Source organism: Oryctolagus cuniculus, chromosome 3 (assembly GCF_051225735.1).
Source record: "Oryctolagus cuniculus isolate XC-2025 breed Fujian yellow rabbit chromosome 3, ASM5122573v1, whole genome shotgun sequence".
Lineage (NCBI taxonomy): Eukaryota > Metazoa > Chordata > Mammalia > Lagomorpha > Leporidae > Oryctolagus > Oryctolagus cuniculus.
The window spans coordinates 172,901,107-172,917,850 of NC_142869.1; the positions used below are offsets into that span (position 1 = coordinate 172,901,107).

General features: G+C 44.3%; 1 protein-coding gene across 2 annotated transcripts in view; it reads right to left on the minus strand.

Annotated features, from left to right (window-relative positions):
* PTN (pleiotrophin) overlaps positions 1 to 16,401 on the minus strand; it is a 108,627-nt gene extending 92,226 nt beyond the window's left edge. For both annotated transcript variants that reach the window (XM_008258043.5, XM_002711960.6), the window contains exon 1: positions 16,030 to 16,401. The gene's annotated coding sequence lies outside the window, so the exon portion shown is untranslated. The remainder of the gene's footprint in view (positions 1 to 16,029) is intronic.
* Between the last annotated feature and the right edge of the window lie 343 nt (positions 16,402 to 16,744).

The window sequence follows — 16,744 nt, forward strand, 5'->3', positions numbered from 1 at the left end:
TGGATCAGAAGAGGAGCAGCCGGGGAATGAATCGGTGCCCATATGGGATGCTGGCACTGTGGGCAGAGGCTTAGCCCACTATGCCACATCACCAGCCTCTCAGCATCTCATTTTTATTTACTCTTTATGCAACCCTTTTCCATCATAATGTCTAGACAACATATAGCTTTTATTCTGGCTCCTCGTGTCTGCAGAAAGGAATAAGCAATTCTTTCCTTCATTCCTTTACTCATTCATCTGTCACTGACCAAATCTCTGGGCTAAGAGAGCTGTAGTTAAATAGGGAGAGACAGGGGCCAGAGCTATGGCTCTCTTGGGAGAGACAGTCACGTAAAGTGATTGTTACATGATAAAAATGAGGCAAGGATTCACAGCATTGCCTTGACCTAGAACTCACACTTTCTCCATTACGTTCTGCAAACTTAAACACACGTCAGGGGACATTTTTTCCTGGAAACCTTCCCTGAATTCTCCATGGGCTGACCGAGGTGTCTCTGCCAGGGCTTTTAAAAATGTTTATCTAGGGGCCAGCATTGTGTTAAGCCACTGCCTGTAACACTTGCATCCCATAAGAGCACCAGTTCAAGACCTGGCTGCTCCACTTCTGCTCCAGCTCCCTGCTAATGTGACTGTGAAGGCAGAGGAAGATGGCCCAAGTGCTTGGGCCCATGTGGGAGACCTAGATGGAGTTCCTGCTCCTGACTTCACTGTGGCCCAACCCTGGAAGTTGAGGCATTTAGGGAGTGAACCAGCAGATGAAAGACCTCTTTCTCTCTGTATCTCTCCCTCTTTCTCTGTAATTCTGCCTTTCAAATAAATAAATCTTTAGAAGCGCTTATCTGGGTTATTGCACTGATTAGCTGTCTTGTATGCCCGCTAGATTGTGTGATTTGGTGATAAGTCTGGGACCTATGCATCTCTTATTCCTGCTACTTACCATAGAGTCTGTTCTGTTACGTTCATTGTGCATTTTTGAAAGTGAATGAATGAACGTAAAACTATAAAAGAAAAACTGGAGAAAGTTGTAAAACAAGAAGAGGAGTGGCTATTCATTTTAACTAGAGGGGGATAAAGGCCATTTTTCATGGCATTTATGCAAAGCATTGAAGCATGAACAGGATTTCCAGAACTTAAAAAGATCAAGGGCTTGGGGGGAGGGGCGCTATGCAGAGGATTACTTTTTAAAACCTGATTCTCTCCACCTCTGATCTGGTACTTCTCTAAAACTAATCTTTTATACCCTACTTTTGCCAACCTTTTTCTCTTCTCCTTTGTGCAGAACCTTCAGTGATTCCTTACTAACCGGATAACTTTCAAGCAGGTTAGCTTGTCCTTGAAGGGTCTTGCTACAAGTGTCCATTTTTCTAACCCTAACTTCTGCTTCCAGTCCCTCCTGCTGCCCCAGCCAGGCCCACCTGCCCTCTGGCCCCCAGTGTCTCACTTTGCATCATCCCCGTCCTCCCCCTCACTGGGAGGCGCTCTCTCTGCCTTTGTGCCCAATGCAATGTAACCTTGTCTCGGAAAACCCTGCTTCCTTCGTGCAACCTCCCTTCTCCACTCCAGAATGGCCTTTCTCCTCTGGAAAACCGGACTGAATGACTCTGGAGCGTTCACTCACGTGCTGCCCTTTCTAATTCTCGTCTTTCTTAAAATGACCCAGAGAAGGTGCCTGCTGCCTAGGACCAGGGGTTATGTCCGACAAACATCCTGTGGGATCAAAATCCTCAACGGGTGAAGCACTCCTCTGAGGATACCTTAGGAGTCCTTTACCTTAGGCGGACACTTTGATGTTCAGCTACCGGAGGATAAGGGCCATGCACAACAGATTTAAGATTTAATTCAGTAGGAATAAATAAAAAATCCATTATCAGTTTGGTCAAGAAATCACGTACCTTGTCTATGCTAGGAAATACAATTTGCCACATTGCTGTTACTTCACCTCTTTCTGCAGCTAGATTAACAGCTTCTTTTTTTACTATGGGCCCAGCCTGGTACTACAAGGTGCACAATTTTCCACTGGATTTGCTCTAGCTCTTAGAATCGCAGTATTCCTTGGAGCTTTCTGGCTCTCCAGGTTTTTGCCCCTTGTCACTCCACATCAATACCACCTCAGCCCTGACACATAAAAGACATTGAGAGGCATAGAGGCTCAAGGCTTCGTGTAAAGAAGTGACCTCATCACACACAACAGGCTGCGGGGCACGGAGAACCCATCACCCAACCTTTCCCAGCCTCTCTTCATCCCTGTCCCACTGTTGGATGTCCAACTTTGACAGTGAATGCTTCCTGATGGGAAACTGTAGCAGGATTTTTTTTCCCATCCTTTGGTCCCTATTGTGTGCTCAGCTGCACTGGAGCTAGCTGCTAATCAAAGCCAGGGACTCTCATACACAAACAAACACGGCATTGTGGCCTCTCCTGGGGCTGGAACACAGCAATCCAGCAAACGATTTGGTCAGGTGATAGCAGGCCAGCGGATCAGACAGAACATCTCCTTGACACCCCCTGCCTACACTCCCTGGGGGTCCCCTGATCAGCACAGGGGTGTTGATGCTTGGGAAAACCATGGGAAACGAAACAATAAGTGAGATTGTTATATCTGCTCTAACAACAGCACTCTTCATGCCAGCGAGAGTATTCTTCCGACCGTAGTGAGGCAGTATGGGAGCATATTTCTGAACACTGGCTAGGAGGAAGAGAGTATTGAACCAAATATCTTCAAATACTCACTGGACCCCTGTCATTGAACAGGGGGATGGGAGTAGAAAGGCGTGATGTTTAAGTGCTCTGTTGTCACATACAACCGTGCAACAATCTCAACTGTATTTCTTACTAAATTGTGATCTTAGACGAGTTATTTAACTATTCTGATTCAGTTTCCTCATTTAGAAAGAAAAATGGCCTTTACCCCATAGGACTGATGGAAGTATTTAACCTTGCACTTACTGTCCATCCAGTTCTAGCACTGTGCTGCTCAGCATTGGATAAGTGCAATCTGTAATTATATTTTCTTTAAAAAATATTTTCACAGACATACAAAAACTGTATTATTATGAATGCTGATGAATTGTGTTCAGACAAGAAAAAGGCTAGGAAATTAAGAAAATAAAACTGGGTTTTCAGTTTCCAGAAGTAGCTACTGGTGGGGGAAAAGTCCCCTGCTTGCCCTCGCAGATTGTGAAAACAACCTCTCAGAAGTGCTGGGAGGCTTTGAACTTGGACTTATTTCCAAGGGCTCCCAGAGCACAGTAAGAGAAGCTATGGATGTCAACAGCCAACCTGAAGGCTAGATAAAAGATCTGGGCTTTGGGTACCTAAACACTGATAACAAAACTATCCCCTGAATATAAAGGATAAAGCAGGAAAAAAACAAAGCTGGAGTTGTCAAAGAAAGGGATTGCTTACGTGTGGGGAGCAACTCGGACTATACTGTTACTGGAATTAAGACTTATTCTATGCATCTGCTCTCCCACTGTGGGGAGCAACTCGGACTATATTGTTACTGGAATTAAGACTTATTCTATGCATCTGCTCTCCCGCAATATGGCGCTGGGAGAGAAGAAAGAGGCTTCTACACAGCTGCCTCCAGTTCAACCAAGGAACTGTAGGACCTGCTCCTGATTGGAGAGCAGCGTACTCGGCGTGTGGGCAGCCGAGTTGGGATTGGCGGAGGAGGACTATAAAGGAGGAGAGAGACGGCATGCACCGGGGGAACATCTAAGAGGAACATCTAGCTGAAGGAACACCTGTGCAGCCCCCGAGAGAGCCGGCCGGCGGAGTGCCGCTCCCCTGCGGAAGTGGGGAATGTGGCCAGGGGGAACCGCCCTTCCACGGAGGTGGAAGGGATAGTAGCCAACCCGGGAAGAACCAGCAGCAAACCCGGGGAGGGCCGAGCAGACGAAAGAACAGCGCAGGGTCTTGTGTCGTTCCCCCACGAAGACGGGGAGCGACACTTACGTCACCATTTCTGCCTAGGTCAGCCAGCAAATATGCTACCTTGTCAGTTTGGTAGAGACCTAGAGGTTAGAGAATGGAAAGGTAGAAACTAGAAAGGAGGCCAGCACAGTGGCATGGATAAAGTCTCTGCCTGCAGTGCCAGCATTCTATATGGGTGCCGGTTCGAGTCCCAGCTGCTCCACTCCTGATCCCGTTCTCTGCTGTGGCCTGGGAAAGCAGTAGAAGATGGCCCAAGGCCTTGGGCCCCTCCACTGGTGTGAGAGACCTGGAAGAAGCTCCTGGCTCCTGGCTTCTGTTTGGCACAGCTCCGGCTGTTGCAGCCAGTTGGGGAGTGAACCAGCAGATGGAAGACCATTCTCTCTCTCTCTCTCTCTCTCTCTCTCTGCCTCACATTCTGTCTGTATGTAACTCTGACTTTCAAATAAATAAATAAATAAATCTGTAAAAAAAAGAAAAAAGGAAACAGATAGAGATAGGTGGTTAATCCTATTCTATGCAACCACCACATGGTTTGAGGACTTACCATGTTTCTGGTCACACGGTGATAAAGTGAGAGAACAACACACAGTTAGCAGTACAGTGGGAACAATGAGATTTGGCAGGAAGAAACACGGCCACTGGAACTCGTAGATAAACGTAAAAGACCAATGAGTCAACATGATTTGGCAGCCAGAGTTACTCCATTGATTCCTCCAAATAGAAATAACTTCAGTTAGATGCAACCTTGAGGGATATATTATAAAATCCACAGATTTGCTTTAGGAAGCACCACTTAGCATTTCCATGCTTATTCTTCACAATATGTAATGGAAGTGTTCCTCAGGTACTCATAATGTTCCTCACTGGACATCCCCTCCTCCTCAATTCAGTGAAAGTCATATTTCCCTAATAAACTGCAGTCTTGCCTTTCCACCAAGAAAGCGCAGAGGGGAAGACAGAAACTCCTGCACTTTTCAAAGGCAAAGTCATAGCAAAGGCTTTGCAGGCCAAGAAGGCAGTGCTGCAAGGTGTCCACAGCCACACAGACGCAGAAAAAAGATCCATACATCCAGATCCCATATTCCAGACTCCAAGACACCATAGCTCTGCAGGCAGCCCAGATACCCTTAGAAACAAAGCTTGACTACTATGCCATCATCAAATCCCCAGCCCACTGAGCCTGCCATGGAGAAGACAGAAGACAGCAGCACACTCATGTTCATTGTGAGTGTCAAGGCCAACAAGCATCAGATCAAACAGGCTGGGAGCAAATGCTGTGACATAGATATAGCCAAGGTCATTCTCTGATCAGGCCTGACGGGGAAAAGAAGGCGTTTGTTCAACTGACTCCTGATTTTGATGCTTTGGATGTTGCCAACAAAATTTGGATCATCTGCACTGGGTCCAGCTGGCCAATTCTAAATATATGTCTTTCACCAAAAAGAAAAAAAAAATAGTCCCATGGTGTCGCTCCCCGTCTTCATGGGGGAACGACACTAAGCCCTGCCTAGGCTTCATATCCGAGTCACGGCACCATTATGTCGCTCCCCCTCTTTGTGGAGGAACGACACAGGACCCTGCGCTGTTCTTTCTGTCTGCTCGGCCCTCCCCGGGTTTACTGCTGGTTCTTCCCGGGTTGGCTACTATCCCTTCCACCTCCGTGGAAGGGCAGTTCCCCCTGGCCGCATTCCCCACTTCCGCAGGGGAGCGGCACACCGCCGGCCGGGTCTCTCGGGGGCTGCACGGGTGTTCCTTCAGCTAGATGTTCCCCATAGATGTTCCTGGTGCATGCCGTCTCTCTCCTCCTTTATAGTCCTCCTCCGCCAATCCCAACTCGGCTGCCCACACGCCGAGTACGATGCTCTCCAATCAGGAGCAGGTCCTACAGTTTATTGGTTGAACTGGAGGCAGCTGTGCGGAAGCTGTTTACTTCTCTCCCAGCGCCATATTGTGGGAGAGCAGATGCATAGAATAAGTCTTAATTCCAGTAACTTAGTCTAGTCCGAGCTGCTCCCCACAGAGGAGAGCAGATGCATAGAATAAGTCTTAATTCCAGTAACTTAGTCTAGTCCGAGCTGCTCCCCACACCATGGCTTCTACATTTCAACCTTGCGAAGGAATTTTGCTACTTGCTTCTTAAAGCCTTTCTAATTGATCTCTTTCCGCCACATTTCTTTCCTCTTCAAATTTGAAGGGTCCTAGCCTCTGCAGGTATAAAAGATACCCAGTCTCACTGCAGCATCATGTATCAGGCCTAACAAATACAAATATTTGAACATTTGAAGGGGACAAAGTGTGATTTTTATTAAATGCCACCAAGAATAGAGATAAGTAATTCTACGTCACAGTAGATGAACAGTGAAATCATTCCCATTTGATAAAAACACCCAGTAATACTTAAACTGTTCTTACTGAAGAAACATTAAAATCACCATCATAAGAGAAATTACTCTCTCTCTTGTTCCACATTTGTTTTCAATCTTTATTACCAAATTCTAATGGATGAGAAATATGACTACACCTTGGCATGAACTTGGTAATGAGATAAAGATGGGGTTTATTTGAAATGAGAAGAAAAGAGAATGATTTTTTCTTTACAATAAAATTGGAAATTTGAATAGAAATACCCAAGTCTATACTTTTTATGAAATGAAATAGGATGTTTAAGATTGTGCATTACAGTGGGTAAACAGGAGTCCCAGACAGGAAACCAACCCAGGAAGATAACAGGTGTATGCTCCTAAGGGAGAGGAGACCACTCATGCTCCAGTCCAGAAAAGGAGCACCTCAATCTCTTCTCACTTCATGATGCTCACCCCCAGTGGAGATGTCATGGATACAGAGGGTTAGCAAGTGGTCCATTTTATGAAAAGTTGGCTCCAGAGACCAGATTATCCAACTCAGAACCAGTACCCAAGATTGCTCAGGACCCATCTGAGACAAGAACTCTTGCTGACATTGCTTTGTCTTCAAATGAGTCTTCTGAGAAGAGCCAGCCCAGGACACATTTGCTCCAGAGAGCTGGACTGGCTTCCTGACATTATTCTAGCAAGAGGAACCTGGAGCCCAGGAGATTTAGAAAGCAATCAAGGCAAATCCACCCCAGAGTACTGGCCTAAGGAATGCCACCACACCTCCATGGTCTTGAAGGATCCATGGCTTTTTCTGATAGTTCATCCATGATGGAGAAAGTGTCATTGATATCTATGAGAATTTTCTACAGGGTCTGAGCTTCCTCTCTCCGAGCACAGGGCATCCATCTATCAAATTCTTTAATGTTTTCTCTAAGACCTTGGTTCAAGTTCACTTTCAATCTCTTTTGTGTCCTTGGTTCTGCTGCCTTTGAAGTTAATGGCTATCATTTAACCTCTTGCAAGAGACCATCAGTGTATGAGACATTGGAAACCCACAGAATTAGGCTGAATTTAGGAAATGTGGATCTGTTTAGAGAGAAATTGGTAGAAATCCATGTTTAACCCCTTATTCCTGCTGAAGCACTTTTGATCTACTTCTCCAAAGCGAATTCATTTCCACATCGTGAAAAATATCTTCAGATTTCCAGATATCACGTATCAGAGACAAACTCTGTGATCCCTTAACCATCAGAATAAATCCTCTACTTAAAAAGACTGAAAAAAACACTTCAGGCTGAAGCTGGTGTGACTCTGGATGCTGGCGTAGACCATAAAAGCATTTGACTTTCAGCCCTCCTCTGTGATCAAGAAAGTGGTTGTCAACCCCAAATTTGATCTGACTCACTTTCAACTAGAGCCAATTGTACACTCACTCTAAATAATAACAGAGCAAATAAATAAGTCCCCAAAGGGTGCCAAGCCCTGGAGCGACATGAATCAAAGAAGCGTGCTGGTCTTGCAGTTCACCCACCTGCAGTGCCTTGAGCCCCAAGTAGCTCAGATGTTTCCCATGTTCCTGGGAGCTGCTCAAGGGTTAGAGGAGACCCAGGGGGACCAGGCAGCTGGGACTCCCCTGGGGAGATTTGTACTCCTGGTTATACAGAAGGATCCTCCAGAGTAAGAATGGAAGCAACGTTTGCACAGCTTGACCTGTAATTGGCACACACAAATTCCTCAGATCAACTATTCCCATCTAAACAGCACTTCCTTTGCTGGGATGAAGATTTTGTTGTTTTGTTTTCTTCATACGATGCCCATTCGTATTTTTCTGTTTTTATAAAAATTCACAGAATTAATTAATTGAACATGTTTATGACTTAATTTACCAATATCAAACTAAGTAGATTGAATTTCCATCTTAACTGGCTCAATTGGTAGAAACAAATCACATGTCAATGTGGGAATAGCTTTTAAAAGTATCACATGCATCAGTTATAGTGTTGATAAAAAGGGCACACAGTTATGCATACAATTATCTTTAAAACTCACACCAGAAAAACTGGCAATGTAAGAGTAGGGCTGGTCCTGTGATGTATGTAGCAGGTAAAGCTGCCACCTGCAGCGCCAGCATCCCATATGGACACCTGTTTGTGTCCCAGCTGCCCCACTTTCAATCCAGCTCCCTGCTAATGCACCTGGGAAAAACAATAGAAGATGGCCCAAGTGCTTGGGCCCCTACCACCCACATAGGAGACCTGGATGAAGCTCCTGGTTCCTGTTGAGGCCATCTGGGGTGTGAACCAGCAGATGCAAGATATCTCTCTTTCTCTCTCTTTCTCTCTCATTCTCAGTCTCTCTCTCTCCCACCCCCACCATAACTTTGACTTTCAAAATAAACAAAATAGTGTTAATAGTGGTACCTATTGTGTAGATTATGAGTAAATTTTTTTGCAAAATGTAAATACCTTGTATTCTTTACACGCATTTTTCCAGAATGGAAAACACTAACATGTTTCTTCAGCTGTGTTTGTGTCTTCCTAATAATAAATGTAATAATAATTTTAAAACCTTCTGTTATTTTCACATGGTTAAAATTAAACAACTATCCACAAATTGCACATGCATCGACCTATATTTCTTATTCCACATACTCTCAGAGAGACAATTCAACAACAAAATGTATATGGTGAACAAGAAGATAGGAAGAAGGATCCAGCACACCTCTGATGACCTTATGTTCACAAATGAAGACCACTGTACATTAAAATCTCAGAAATGATTCTGTTTCTAGAGGCAATGATCCTATATCTACCCCCAGAAAAGCCCATATTGTTAGCAAGTAAGGGAGGCCATTGTAAAATTTTGTATGGTTCCCATTTATTTTAGCCCAAGTGAAGATTTCCTCTGTTATCTAAGATTATTACAAGGATAGGCTTTTGTTTTAATTAAATATAAACTCTGAGTCATACAACAAAAACACCCTGGTTCTTTGGGTGGGCAGCCCAACGTCATCAGGAAAGCCACGTAAATGGACAATAACCGCTCTTACTTCCGAAACAGTGTGGGAGGAAGTAGTCAAATGCAGTAATAAGTGTGAAAAATCTTCAAGAAGAATACCCTGTAGCATAAGGCAAGCACCTTGAAAGATATTCTTTTCATACAATTTTCACTAATTTTTAAGGTAAACTAAGGAGCCAGCATTTGGATCCCTTATACTCTCTCCAGGGCAAGACCCAGCAGAAAAGCACACGTGGCCAAGGGCCTTGTGCACTTAAGGGGGTTGGGGAGGGCAGGTTCAGGCAAGTAAACAGCAGATCGATCAAGAGGAGCCTGCAAGTTTATTTCATCAACAGTCCAACAGTGTCATATTCTCTGGACATAAGGATGTCAGTATGATCAGCTTTCACACACAGCAGTGTTACTGCTGATGATCCTCCTGGCTCCTACTAAGCCACGATGTCATGAGTGGAGAGCTCTGGTCCCCTCCTGTTCTCTGCAGGCTGCTGAACTAAACTGGAGTGGTTTGCTGCTCACCCAGGGAAAACCCCAGGTCAGTGCCTGCTGTCCCTGGAAGTTTGAGCACCCTGGAGACCTCCCAAATCTGAATCAGCATTTCGGCAAGATCCTAGGTGACCGGTAGGCACATTAACTCTGAGACGCTCCGCTACCCTGCAAACAAGCCGCTGCTAACCAATTGTGACGATCTCAATTTAACAAGAATGATGCACTGAAAAAATGTTTGTCTCCTTTAAGACTCTGAGAAGCAACTAGAAGACAATATTTAGTAAAAGAAGTAATGGCTGTTTTAGCGTAGCCTTATTTAGAGTCCTCTTCTCACTCAGTTTTTTTCCCTGTGACTCAGATCGTCTTCTCTTCATTCCTGTCACACGTATTTTCTCCTTCTTGTTTCATGAGGTCAAACTTACCTTTCAGGGTCGTGTGCAATCTCTAGGTGTCCTGAGAAAATGACAATGACAGCAGTAGAATTGGGGAACCAGAAAGACTGAACTTACACTGTGCCTGTGTTACCAGCAGCCTGTATTTCGTGGAAGAGTTTCCAGTACATAGCTTTACCTTCCCCATCGTCCTGAGAGGTGGGCGAAACTGCTAATCCCATCATCATTATAAATGTGCAAAACCTTGTAAAGCAAAGGGCCTGATCGCTCCACCGGCGGTGTGAAAGCAGTGTTTCAAGTGATCAGTCATTGTCTTGAACACTGAAGTATTTTCAGGAGAAGTATGGTTTCCCTCTACATTTTGGAGTAGACTGGGGTCAGAAACCAGGAGAGATTTATAGTGAATGAGTGGGAATCATTCAGAGAATGGGTGGGACTGATTGACATTTGGAATGAAGGAAAAGAGAGCTATGGAGGCTTTCTCTGGAGGTTTGAGGTTGAAAATGGGGTTGCTTGAGTTTCAACAGGAAATTGGCACCCACTGATGTTTAGTAAGGCAGGGGAATAAGGGGTATAAGGCAGTAACAGTGACTCATTTATTTGTGAGACATTTATTGGGTATCCTCAGTGGTCCTATGCTAGATATTCTACAGTTCACGGGATGAGTGCGAGTCTGTGCCTGTAAGAGGGGCACGTGGATCGGGTGCAGCCAGTGTAAACAGCAAGTCATTACGTAGCACAACAGTGCTGGGAAGGGAGGCGCCGAGGCACTGGGGAGGGATCACGGAGAAGCTTAGAAGAAAAGTGGAGGACAGAATTACAGGTCCACCTGGAGGGAAGAATTGCTCCGGAAAATCTTCTCGGTCGCCTTGAAGTTGTGACTTTTATGGAACAGAAGGATCGGATTTCTTTCCCTCCAGGTGTCTGTTTTCATTGAAGGAGAGTCTTCCTTTATCTAGTATAAATTCTCATGGAAGGAGCATCCAGAGTGAGGTGCCATGCCCTTAAAATAAATATTTGTTCTAAGTAAACTCACAGTGAATTCTCAAGATGTCACATCCAAAAATATTTTTTTCTTCTCTGTGTGTAGAAAATGTGAAATGAAAACACAAGGGAATAGAGTGTTCAATTTCTCTTCCAGAATAATGGCATTAAAGCCACAAAAAGATGGTGGTGCTTTTGAAATAAATATTGAATACCAAGTAGCCTTCCGTGAGCTCTATTTTGTTTTTGCTCATGAAAGTGTGATCCCTGTGTTAGTGGAACTGCTTAGGGCAAAAATTGTGTATGTGCATACCTTGTGCTATAATAATTAGTGTTTTAATCTTATTAATCATATATATATATATTGAGTAGACTATAAGCTACTTAAAGGCATATTTATTCATCTTGTGTCTCCTATCATACAACCAGACATATAATAATAATAGCACAGCCGATACCAGTAGAACAAGACAAAATGAAATAAGAAGTCTTTTACTTCAAACTCCTCCCCGACATAGGATTGTACCCAAATATGATTCCTTTCACATTCTCTCAAGAAAATACATAGAAATGGGAGTCAAAGGGAAAAATAAGAAAAGGAATCGGGAAAGATAAGAGTATGTTAAGATGTGTGTAGTAAGAGATAATTGTGAGGAGATGGAGTTATCAGGCAATGCTGGTGTGGTAAGTAAAAGGAGGAAAGACAAAACCCACTCATTTAATGAAAAAGATGTGACATATAAAGCATTGTCTTCCAGAGATAGGTAGAGGTTTCACACATTTTAATATTTTGAGATGTTTTCAATACATGTCTAATAAAGCATTTCACAAGGTCACAAGTTAGCACCACTTAACAAACACAGTGCTTCAAATTGTAAAACCGTGAGCGCTTAGAGAAAAGAAGCTGTGTTATATTTCTTAAATATGATATACTGTGTAGCATAGTTATAGGCACTGGACATACTCTAATAAATAGTATTACATTGATTGGCCACAGCAGCAAGAAAAATTGTTTGGGGGCTAGGATTGGGGACAATGTGACAGAGAGGAGTGATCACAGCTATGGCCCTCTGTTGAAGTCGGGAAGCTGAGCACAGTAAGTCATTACTTATTGCAGTGAGGAAAGTGCAAGCTGACCTTTGCCAGAGTTTGAATCAAAAAGGAAAAATCCAGTGGAGTCAGTAGAGGGTGCTTTAGTGCTAAAAAGATTTGAGTGCACCAGACCAGAGCAATATCAAAACGTGGGCTAGCTAGATCCAACCTTCCATGAATTCCAAGACGTGGGCAGACACTCCTGTCCCACACATACTGTAAGGGTTATATGCCGTCACAAATACGAGGACAGAATTGGGCAAGACATCATGGATCTGTAGGACGGGAATTAACGGCAACTAGATTAACAAAAGGGAGAAATGAGGGCCAGGTGGGAGAAGCAGGAAAGTGTAAAAGTTGGAAGAAATAGGAACCAAAGGCTAGGAATACAGCAAGCTGTTTGTGTTTTTACATGAAATCTAAGAATTCTGCTTTTAGGTCCATTTGAAATGTCACTATGAAGAAATGACTCAGAAAATAAAACCCAGTAGAAGAAATGAGATTTTATTTTTCAAAATATCTCAAGGATGGACTTGACACTGTGTTCCTGGCCTGCCCTGAGGCAACTGGGGTTTAGATGAATGTGACCCTTGTAGGTTAAACTGTAGTACTGCCATCATTCTAATAGCCTCTGATAACATCTCATCACAGCCACACTTTCAAGCTGCAAAACCCTTAACTTCTTATTTAATAAATGCTAGAAGAGAGAAGAGAGGAAAAAAAAGGCCTGTTACATGTTTACAATCTGGAAAGATTGTAATGACACCATGTGCCACATACAAGGCTGGCTTGGGGCAGATGGAAAAACTGCCTAGCAGTGGAAACTTGAATTAGCCATAAATATCAAGAATGGAGAACAGCTTTCCAAAGTGAGGCCAAGGCTCAAATTCTACTCAAGCTAACTGACTCTGGGTGGACCAAAAGCAGACCCACCCAGCTCATATAAGTCTATCTTCGAACATTATCTCACTCCCCTCCTGCTGCAAGGGCGCAGCCCTGTGCCAGGAGACAAAAGCTCTTCCTGCCTCATGGTTACAGGGAAGATCAACCCAGCATCACCAGCAAAGCCATAGGGAGGCATCTGGCGGACTCTCCCTTGGCCTGAAGCTCCAGGGCACATCAGACCTGAACCTGGACTGTGTGCACCCAGTGTTGGACATCTTTGACCCCTGGGATCAAGAGATCACTGTGAGTTCTCTGAATTTTGACATTACCTTCAGCAAAGAGGTTAAGGGCCACGTCCCTTATTATTCTGCCATATTAACAAGCTTGAGACCTGCAAATTAGATTCTGATTCTGACTTCTGGTCCTCAGTCTACTTATCACTTGATTATTAACGTATTAGAGGATTATTAATGTATTACATGGTTATTAACTTATTACATGATTATTAACTTATTACATGATTCTGAAGAAGCCCGTTGCCTGGGAAGTTTTTGAGTAGCCATAAAACCACCACACTGCAACTAGGAAAATAATCGGAATTCAAGTGAGATTGTCATTTAAATGGAAAAAGAATATGTTCAAAGAGAAATAAAACATTCACACTTATTTTATTCCTAAAGTTGATTTTGCTAATACAAGTGATTGTGAAACTTTAGGAATCTTATTTCTCTTATATTATCTTAAATGGTGAGTTTTTGTGAAAATTCAGGTCATTGGCTTTATTGGAACAATGGTAATAAAAATCCCCATTTAAAAAATGCAGGTCTTGCTACAGTTTGCTTTTTGCAAAGACCACATAAGGCACATGGAAACTTGCGGTAAATTAATGTTCCTTGTACCAAACTCCATGGAAAGAAATCTAGGGTAAAAGAAAAATAGTATATGATATGCTATACTGCATATAGTTAAATATGGTTTATTATGTTCATTCCCTGTAATACAAAGTCAACAGCTAAAAAGCCCCGTGTTAGCTGCAGCTTGCTCTCTGTCGCAGCTCTGGCTTTGAGAAGGCGATGCATTTGTGTCCACAAGCAAACCACTGGGGCACAGCTCTGCAAGCAGCTATACAACTTCATCCCAGAGAGGTTTTTCATGAAACTGAGAGGAAAAGTGTCCTGGGCTTCAAGTAGTGGGAGGGGAATGATCGTCTCTCCAAATTCAAAGTATACAGCCAGAGACCATAAAGCATGGAAGTTTCTTAAAGCACAGAAAATGGTGTTGGATGTTTTTCAAAGCAAATATAATGCCTAAAAAAACCTTTTAATTTAAGTAATAAAGTACAAATATTGCCACTCTAAAATAACGCATGTCCCAAAGGGAGAGAAAGGTAATATCCACTCTCTTTTCCTTTGAATTCAGCTGGTCTTTAACCGCTTTTTATGACTTAGTCTTTAAAGTGCATAATCAACTTAGAAAGGAACAGACCGAAGATGGGAGACACAAGCTTGGTTTTCAGTGTCGATCACCTTCCCTTTTGTTTCACTCCCACTACCTCTTAATCGTCCTGCAAATCAATTCATCCCCAGATGATTAAGGGGCTAACATGCACTCTGCTGTTTCATCAATTCCACATTTGAATGAGATCATGAAGTGGCTCCATTATGTTATTAGTTACAAAGCTCTTCTGGGTGGTTCCTGACTCTCCTCCCAGGCCCTTCCCTCCAACACACACACACACACACACACACACACACACAGAACCTCTTTCTCAAGCTACTGCTAACACATGCCATGACAGCTCAACTACTAAAAGAGCAAAACTACTAGAATTTGGCACTTCCCTCACATTGCTCATTTCCTCCTCTCGTGCGCCCCCAACTCCACACCTATTGTCTCAGTGTATCCCCCAATTTCACAAAGCAGCTATTAGACAGGGCTAAGGTAACAACAGAGTGTATATAAACTCTGTGTGTATTCTTGAGTGGATGTAGGTGTTGTGTTGTTAGGTACAAGGGTGTGTGTGTGCGTGTGTGTGTTAAGAGGAGAGGGAGTTTTATGTTCTGTACATTAAGTAAGGAAAGAATTGAGTACATTCCTCTCAAAAAATATTTTGTTAAGTTACTAGAACAGTCAATTCAGAAACTGATGGTCTGACAAAGTATACCTGGGGTAACACACATACCCTAGCTTTCTGTGGGTAAAGGGAAAAGGGCAAGCACCTCAGTGCAGGACAGGGATCAAAGTCGGCAACCAAATGAGCAATGGGGAACCATGGTGCATCTTGGAAAGTTTGGACTTGACCATTTCTCGAAGTGTTCCTGGCTGTCAGGCAGGATTGACAGTGCCAGCTGCTCAGTGTCACCAGGCAGGGGGACAAACAAGCCCCCACACGTCACCTAGAAATGCCAGCTAAGGGTCATCCGCTGGCAAGCCCCCGGGGTACTCCGAGAAGCAGAAAAAGAATGGGAAAATGAGACCTGCTCACAAGGGCTGCCTTCCTGCCTCCTCTCTACTGAGTCACACACACACACACACCTCCCAAAGCCTCAGGTTTGACAAAGAGCAACCATGCACCCTGCAGCCCACCCTGGCAAGCTCTGTAGCAGTCAGCTGGAGCAGCCTCCAAACGCAGGCTTCCCACGACAAAGGCTTCCCTCCTTCTGCTCAGAGAAGCACACTCTCCTTAAACCTGACCTGACAGCCCTCCCAAAAACATGCCTCAGTCTGCAGTAAGTCAGTTTTGAGAGCAGTCCTATCAGCAACCACACCAGGCAGCCCCTCTCCCACTCCCAGCACCTTCATCCGCTGGCAACCAGAAAAGTGGCACAGGGTGCAAGCACACTTAAGCCCCCTGGGGGAAATCACACATTCCCTCCGCTTACTTTGAGCTGCAAATGTCCTCCCTGGCGCTCAGGCTGCCTTTGTTGGAAGGGGCGAGGTTTGCCGCTGCTGGAGTCCAGGTACCCTGCGCGCTGCTGCTCCTGCCTGGGCGGCCGCTGCTCTGCTCTTCTGCACAGACGACTCACTGGTCTCTTTCTTCCTCTCTCTCCACTTTGGATTTTCCTGTGCTCTGGGGCTCCCTTGGCGGGATTTTTGGACTGGAAGGCGGGGAACCTGATCTGCTTTTGACTCAATTACGCCCTGACAGGGAGGGAACGGAAGGGAAATGGAGAATGGGAGGGATGGGAGAGGATGCAGGCTGGGCGAGGGAGGGAGAGTGCTTTTCACCCGAGAGCTGATTGGGAAGCTTATTAAAAGCAGGCTACTCCAGGGGCAGTCTCTCCCCGTGGAGCAAGAAAACGGATTTGAACCAAGAAGCCAGGAGATGTAAGACTGTATTGTTTTTAGCAGAGAGACGGAACACAGTCTAGCTTTTGCAAACCCCATGCATGCTCTGTGCTTTCCGGGGGCGCATTCCCCAGTTTACCAAGTTAACCTATCACACACAGTGACATTTTAGGTTGCAGTTTTGGCCCCTGTCCTTTTTAAAAAATAATATTCAGGATGAAAAAAACAGCTTCTTATTCTTCCCCACCCCCAAACGCCCTCCCTACACAGAAGAACCCCAGCCAAATTCAGCTGTCAGTCCCAGCCCAC